Below are 7,500 nucleotides of genomic sequence, written 5' to 3' on the forward strand. Positions count from 1 at the left end.
TGGGCTAGAAAGTGTGTGTGTGTGTGTGTGTGTGTGAAGGCACAAGGAAACCCATCTGACCTCCTGGAAGTCTGTTCTGTGAGGTTTTCCCAAGTTTTACAAAGGACTTTAGGAGAATGAAGCACCTAAAAGCTAGGCGAAATGGTCCTAGATCCAAGGAAATCTTTTAGATCAGGCTCAGTTTCTTAAATAGTTTGCATTAACATAATCAGTTCCAGGTCTGTGTGGGGCTGAGCTTGAGAACTCCTTAGTAAGTAGGCGTTTACAACAATAAGGGGTTTAATATTACAACACAGGCGAACATTCAGACACATTATCATAAGCTCACCTTGTCTAGGGACCCAAGCATGCTGCCTTTCCACTCTCAGAGCCCTTCACCTAACCTACTGTGCAGCTGTTTCACCTTTAATATCACTGTTCCACAGGCAGCGTGACGTCACAATGCTCCTTGTCTGTAGCCCGAACCAGGAGCCTTTGCAAACCTGGTATAATCTACATACTTACGGTGTGTTTAGTCTTGGACCACAAATGCAGTGAAGAATAATGGATTGCTACTCTTCATACATTTTTGACCATTGGCTCAGATTTGAATGCGTACTGGCCATCTGAGCATCTCTGCCAGGCCACCCTATGTCTAGAGACTGTAGATTTAGAGAGTTTATAAACATTGTCAGTTCATCAATAAAGTGTGCTCGCTTCGGCAGCACATATACTAAAATTGGAACGATACAGAGAAGATTAGCATGGCCCCTGCGCAAGGATGACACGCAAATTCGTGAAGCGTTCCATATTTTTAACAGCTTTTAGGAGAGAAATCTTTTTTGTTTTCAAGACTAATTGAAAAAATAAAGCAGGTCCCAGTGCTGTCCCCGTGATATGTATTTTTCAATTAGTCTCTCCTCAACATTTTTAATGTATTTGCTTTGCAGTAAAGAAGGTGCGCTCTATGTTCAGCTGCATTTAGCAAGGAAGCCTGCAGGACTTCTGGGACTTTTCTTTCTCTTTTTTAGCCTCACTGTCATTATTCTTCACCACCCCCAAATCTATACTGCTGCAGTGTTGTGTTGCTTTGTGGGAAGCAGGACAAAGAGAAGGGCAGGGCCTATGCAAATGAAGGCCTCAGGGATGTCTGGGAGTGCCTTTTTAGCAGTATTGTTAAAGTCCACCTTGCAACCGGATTGGTCGGGTAAGCTGAAAAACACCATGCCAGATTGGGCACCAGGTCTCTAGGCGCTTGGAGGACATATTGGGTCTACATCCCTCAGTTTCTGAGGTCCAAGAAATGTTCACCCTCTACCCTAATAGAGAGGTCTTGGCCGATCGTGGCTGAGAGGGGAAGAAGGTAGCAGTGCAAGATGCTTATGGGCCTTCTCTAATAATGGACCAACTTTCTCTCTCTCTCCTTACCTGTGGTTCTGCCTGGCTACTGGGGCTACCAGTTGTAAGCCTGCAGCCCACAGGGAGTTGGTTTGTTCCTCTCACACATGTAAATGGGTAAGCATTCAAGTGCACACACCTGCATACGTCCACACACCCTCGCGCACACACACTTTTGTCAACAAGCTTTTTCGCAATTAAGAGTATCAGGGACCCATGTTGAAATACAAAAGCAGCACACCACGTGACGGCCATCACATAGAGTCCAGCAGCAAATGGGAAACGTTTAACTAGCTGTGGTCCTATTACTTGCGCTCTACCGTGGAACAACTGCTGGATGAGTCCTGCTGGAGAATATTGAACCTACAACAAGTCTGAGGTAAATAAGAATTCCACAGGAATATAATCAAACAGGGACCTACAACCCTTCCGAGCCAGATAGGAGTCGAACCTACAATCTTCTGATCCGTAGTCAGACGCGTTATCCATTGCGCCACTGGCCCTATGTAGACTTATGCATCCTTTTGTCCTTAAGTGGGCTAGAAAGTGTGTGTGTGTGTGTGTGTGTGTGTGAAGGCACAAGGAAACCCATCTGACCTCCTGGAAGTCTGTTCTGTGAGGTTTTCCCAAGTTTTACAAAGGACTTTAGGAGAAGGAAGCACCTAAAAGCTAGGCGAAATGGTCCTAGATCCAAGGAAATCTTTTAGATCAGGCTCAGTTTCTTAAATAGTTTGCATTAACATAATCAGTTCCAGGTCTGTATGGGGCTGAGCTTGAGAACTCCTTAGTAAGTAGGCGTTTACAACAATAAGGGGTTTAATATTACAACACAGGCGAACATTCAGACACATTATCATAAGCTCACCTTGTCCAGGGACCCAAGCATGCTGCCTTTCCACTCTCAGAGCCCTTCACCTAACCTACTGTGCAGCTGTTTCACCTTTAATATCAATGTTCCACAGGCAGCGTGACGTCACAATGCTCCTTGTCTGTAGCCCGAACCAGGAGCCTTTGCAAACCTGGTATAATCTACATACTTACGGTGTATTTAGTCTTGGACCACAAATGCAGTGAAGAATAATGGATTGAAACTCTTCATACATTTTTGACCATTGGCTCAGATTTGAATGCGTACTGGCCATCTGAGCATCTCTGCCAGGCCACCCTATGTCTAGAGACTGTAGATTTAGAGAGTTTATAAACATTGTCAGTTCATCAATAAAGTGTGCTCGCTTCGGCAGCACATATACTAAAATTGGAACGATACAGAGAAGATTAGCATGGCCCCTGCGCAAGGATGACACGCAAATTCGTGAAGCGTTCCATATTTTTAACAGCTTTTAGGAGAGAAATCTTTTTTGTTTTCTAGACTAATTGAAAAAATAAAGCAGGTCCCAGTGCTGTCCCCGTGATATGTATTTTTCAATTAGTCTCTCCTCAACATTTTTAATGTATTTGCTTTGCAGTAAAGAAGGTGCGCTCTATGTTCAGCTGCATTTAGCAAGGAAGCCTGCAGGACTTCTGGGACTTTTCTTTCTCTTTTTTAGCCTCACTGTCATTATTCTTCACCACCCCCAAATCTATACTGCTGCAGTGTTGTGTTGCTTCGTGGGAAGCAGGACAAAGAGAAGGGCAGGGCCTATGCAAATGAAGGCCTCAGGGATGTCTGGGAGTGCCTTTTTAGCAGTATTGTTAAAGTCCACCTTGCAACCGGATTGGTCGGGTAAGCTGAAAAACACCATGCCAGATTGGGCACCAGGTCTCTAGGCGCTTGGAGGACATATTGGGTCTACATCCCTCAGTTTCTGAGGTCCAAGAAATGTTCACCCTCTACCCTAATAGAGAGGTCTTGGCCGATCGTGGTCGAGAGGGGAAGAAGGTAGCAGTGCAAGATGCTTATGGTCCTTCTCTAATAATGGACCAACTTTCTCTCTCTCCTTACCTGTGGTTCTGCCTGGCTACTGGGGCTACCAGTTGTAAGCCTGCAGCCCACAGTGAGTTGGTTTGTTCCTCTCACACATGTAAATGGGTAAGCATTCAAGTGCACACACCTGCCTACGTCCACAGACCCTCGCGCACACACACTTTTGTCAACAAGCTTTTTCGCAATTAAGAGTATCAGGGACCCATGTTGAAATAGAAAAGCAGCACACCACGTGACGGCCATCACATAGAGTCCAGCAGCAAATGGGAAACGTTTAACTAGCTGTGGTCCTATTACTTGCGCTCTACCGTGGAACAACTGCTGGATGAGTCCTGCTGGAGAATATTGAACCTACAACAAGTCTGAGGTAAATAAGAATTCCACAGGAATATATTCAAACAGGGACCTACAACCCTTCCGAGCCAGATAGGAGTCGAACCTACAATCTTCTGATCCGTAGTCAGACGCGTTATCCATTGCGCCACTGGCCCTATGTAGACTTATGCATCCTTTTGTCCTTAAGTGGGCTAGAAAGTGTGTGTGTGTGTGTGTGTGTGTGTGAAGGCACAAGGAAACCCATCTGACCTCCTGGAAGTCTGTTCTGTGAGGTTTTCCCAAGTTTTACAAAGGACTTTAGGAGAAGGAAGCACCTAAAAGCTAGGCGAAATGGTCCTAGATCAAAGGAAATCTTTTAGATCAGGCTCAGTTTCTTAAATAGTTTGCATTAACATAATCAGTTCCAGGTCTGTGTGGGGCTGAGCTTGAGAACTCCTTAGTAAGTAGGCGTTTACAACAATAAGGGGTTTAATATTACAACACAGGCGAACATTCAGACACATTATCATAAGCTCACCTTGTCCAGGGACCCAAGCATGCTGCCTTTCCACTCTCAGAGCCCTTCACCTAACCTACTGTGCAGCTGTTTCACCTTTAATATCACTGTTCCATAGGCAGCGTGACGTCACAATGCTCCTTGTCTGTAGCCCGAACCAGGAGCCTTTGCAAACCTGGTATAATCTACATACTTACGGTGTGTTTAGTCTTGGACCACAAATGCAGTGAAGAATAATGGATTGCTACTCTTCATACATTTTTGACCATTGGCTCAGATTTGAATGCGTACTGGCCATCTGAGCATCTCTGCCAGGCCACCCTATGTCTAGAGACTGTAGATTTAGAGAGTTTATAAACATTGTCAGTTCATCAATAAAGTGTGCTCGCTTCGGCAGCACATATACTAAAATTGGAACGATACAGAGAAGATTAGCATGGCCCCTGCGCAAGGATGACACGCAAATTCGTGAAGCGTTCCATATTTTTAACAGCTTTTAGGAGAGAAATCTTTTTTGTTTTCAAGACTAATTGAAAAAATAAAGCAGGTCCCAGTGCTGTCCCCGTGATATGTATTTTTCAATTAGTCTCTCCTCAACATTTTTAATGTATTTGCTTTGCAGTAAAGAAGGTGCGCTCTATGTTCAGCTGCATTTAGCAAGGAAGCCTGCAGGACTTCTGGGACTTTTCTTTCTCTTTTTTAGCCTCACTGTCATTATTCTTCACCACCCCCAAATCTATACTGCTGCAGTGTTGTGTTGCTGTGTGGGAAGCAGGACAAAGAGAAGGGCAGGGCCTATGCAAATGAAGGCCTCAGGGATGTCTGGGAGTGCCTTTTTAGCAGTATTGTTAAAGTCCACCTTGCAACCGGATTGGTCGGGTAAGCTGAAAAACACCATGCCAGATTGGGCACCAGGTGTCTAGGCGCTTGGAGGACATATTGGGTCTACATCCCTCAGTTTCTGAGGTCCAAGAAATGTTCACCCTCTACCCTAATTGAGAGGTCTTGGCCGATCGTGGTCGAGAGGGGAAGAAGGTAGCAGTGCAAGATGCTTATGGTCCTTCTCTAATAATGGACCAACTTTCTCTCTCTCCTTACCTGTGGTTCTGCCTGGCTACTGGGGCTACCAGTTGTAAGCCTGCAGCCCACAGTGAGTTGGTTTGTTCCTCTCACACATGTAAATGGGTAAGCATTCAAGTGCACACACCTGCCTACGTCCACAGACCCTCGCGCACACACACTTTTGTCAACAAGCTTTTTCGCAATTAAGAGTATCAGGGACCCATGTTGAAATAGAAAAGCAGCACACCACGTGACGGCCATCACATAGAGTCCAGCAGCAAATGGGAAACGTTTAACTAGCTGTGGTCCTATTACTTGCGCTCTACCGTGGAACAACTGCTGGATGAGTCCTGCTGGAGAATATTGAACCTACAACAAGTCTGAGGTAAATAAGAATTCCACAGGAATATAATCAAACAGGGACCTACAACCCTTCCGAGCCAGATAGGAGTCGAACCTACAATCTTCTGATCCGTAGTCAGACGCGTTATCCATTGCGCCACTGGCCCTATGTAGACTTATGCATCCTTTTGTCCTTAAGTGGGCTAGAAAGTGTGTGTGTGTGTGTGTGTGTGTGTGAAGGCACAAGGAAACCCATCTGACCTCCTGGAAGTCTGTTCTGTGAGGTTTTCCCAAGTTTTACAAAGGACTTTAGGAGAAGGAAGCACCTAAAAGCTAGGCGAAATGGTCCTAGATCAAAGGAAATCTTTTAGATCAGGCTCAGTTTCTTAAATAGTTTGCATTAACATAATCAGTTCCAGGTCTGTGTGGGGCTGAGCTTGAGAACTCCTTAGTAAGTAGGCGTTTACAACAATAAGGGGTTTAATATTACAACACAGGCGAACATTCAGACACATTATCATAAGCTCACCTTGTCCAGGGACCCAAGCATGCTGCCTTTCCACTCTCAGAGCCCTTCACCCAACCTACTGTGCAGCTGTTTCACCTTTAATATCACTGTTCCACAGGCAGCGTGACGTCACAATGCTCCTTGTCTGTAGCCCGAACCAGGAGCCTTTGCAAACCTGGTATAATCTACATACTTACGGTGTGTTTAGTCTTGGACCACAAATGCAGTGAAGAATAATGGATTGCTACTCTTCATACATTTTTGACCATTGGCTCAGATTTGAATGCGTACTGGCCATCTGAGCATCTCTGCCAGGCCACCCTATGTCTAGAGACTGTAGATTTAGAGAGTTTATAAACATTGTCAGTTCATCAATAAAGTGTGCTCGCTTCGGCAGCACATATACTAAAATTGGAACGATACAGAGAAGATTAGCATGGCCCCTGCGCAAGGATGACACGCAAATTCGTGAAGCATTCCATATTTTTAACAGCTTTTAGGAGAGAAATCTTTTTTGTTTTCAAGACTAATTGAAAAAATAAAGCAGGTCCCAGTGCTGTCCCCGTGATATGTATTTTTCAATTAGTCTCTCCTCAACATTTTTAATGTATTTGCTTTGCAGTAAAGAAGGTGCGCTCTATGTTCAGCTGCATTTAGCAAGGAAGCCTGCAGGACTTCTGGGACTTTTCTTTCTCTTTTTTAGCCTCACTGTCATTATTCTTCACCACCCCCAAATCTATACTGCTGCAGTGTTGTGTTGCTTCGTGGGAAGCAGGACAAAGAGAAGGGCAGGGCCTATGCAAATGAAGGCCTCAGGGATGTCTGGGAGTGCCTTTTTAGCAGTATTGTTAAAGTCCACCTTGCAACCGGATTGGTCGGGTAAGCTGAAAAACACCATGCCAGATTGGGCACCAGGTCTCTAGGCGCTTGGAGGACATATTGGGTCTACATCCCTCAGTTTCTGAGGTCCAAGAAATGTTCACCCTCTACCCTAATAGAGAGGTCTTGGCCGATCGTGGCTGAGAGGGGAAGAAGGTAGCAGTGCAAGATGCTTATGGGCCTTCTCTAATAATGGACCAACTTTCTCTCTCTCTCCTTACCTGTGGTTCTGCCTGGCTACTGGGGCTACCAGTTGTAAGCCTGCAGCCCACAGGGAGTTGGTTTGTTCCTCTCACACATGTAAATGGGTAAGCATTCAAGTGCACACACCTGCCTACGTCCACAGACCCTCGCGCACACACACTTTTGTCAACAAGCTTTTTCGCAATTAAGAGTATCAGGGACCCATGTTGAAATACAAAAGCAGCACACCACGTGACGGCCATCACATAGAGTCCAGCAGCAAATGGGAAACGTTAAACTAGCTGTGGTCCTATTACTTGCGCTCTACCGTGGAACAACTGCTGGATGAGTCCTGCTGGAGAATATTGAACCTACAACAAGTCTGAGGTAAAT

At 45.2% G+C, this 7,500-nt stretch overlaps 7 non-coding genes across 7 annotated transcripts; 4 read left to right on the plus strand and 3 right to left on the minus strand.

The window, feature by feature from the left end:
- The first annotated feature begins 688 nt into the window (after window positions 1-688).
- Window positions 689-795, plus strand: LOC147705308 (U6 spliceosomal RNA). The gene has a single exon (XR_015298018.1). It is a non-coding gene; the product is annotated as a U6 spliceosomal RNA (small nuclear RNA).
- Window positions 796-1,807: 1,012 nt separating this feature from the next.
- On the minus strand, window positions 1,808-1,880 carry TRNAR-ACG (transfer RNA arginine (anticodon ACG)). Its single transcript has one exon. It is a non-coding gene; the product is annotated as a tRNA-Arg (tRNA).
- A 722-nt stretch (window positions 1,881-2,602) lies between these two features.
- On the plus strand, window positions 2,603-2,709 carry LOC147705310 (U6 spliceosomal RNA). Its single transcript, XR_015298019.1, has one exon. It is a non-coding gene; the product is annotated as a U6 spliceosomal RNA (small nuclear RNA).
- Window positions 2,710-3,719: 1,010 nt separating this feature from the next.
- Window positions 3,720-3,792, minus strand: TRNAR-ACG (transfer RNA arginine (anticodon ACG)). The gene has a single exon. It is a non-coding gene; the product is annotated as a tRNA-Arg (tRNA).
- Window positions 3,793-4,514: 722 nt separating this feature from the next.
- On the plus strand, window positions 4,515-4,621 carry LOC147705312 (U6 spliceosomal RNA). Its single transcript, XR_015298020.1, has one exon. It is a non-coding gene; the product is annotated as a U6 spliceosomal RNA (small nuclear RNA).
- A 1,010-nt stretch (window positions 4,622-5,631) lies between these two features.
- Window positions 5,632-5,704, minus strand: TRNAR-ACG (transfer RNA arginine (anticodon ACG)). The gene has a single exon. It is a non-coding gene; the product is annotated as a tRNA-Arg (tRNA).
- Window positions 5,705-6,426: 722 nt separating this feature from the next.
- Window positions 6,427-6,533, plus strand: LOC147705314 (U6 spliceosomal RNA). Its single transcript, XR_015298226.1, has one exon. It is a non-coding gene; the product is annotated as a U6 spliceosomal RNA (small nuclear RNA).
- Window positions 6,534-7,500: the final 967 nt, after the last annotated feature.

Source organism: Lissotriton vulgaris, chromosome 7 (genome assembly GCF_964263255.1).
Source record: "Lissotriton vulgaris chromosome 7, aLisVul1.2, whole genome shotgun sequence".
In the NCBI taxonomy this organism is placed as follows: domain Eukaryota; kingdom Metazoa; phylum Chordata; class Amphibia; order Caudata; family Salamandridae; genus Lissotriton; species Lissotriton vulgaris.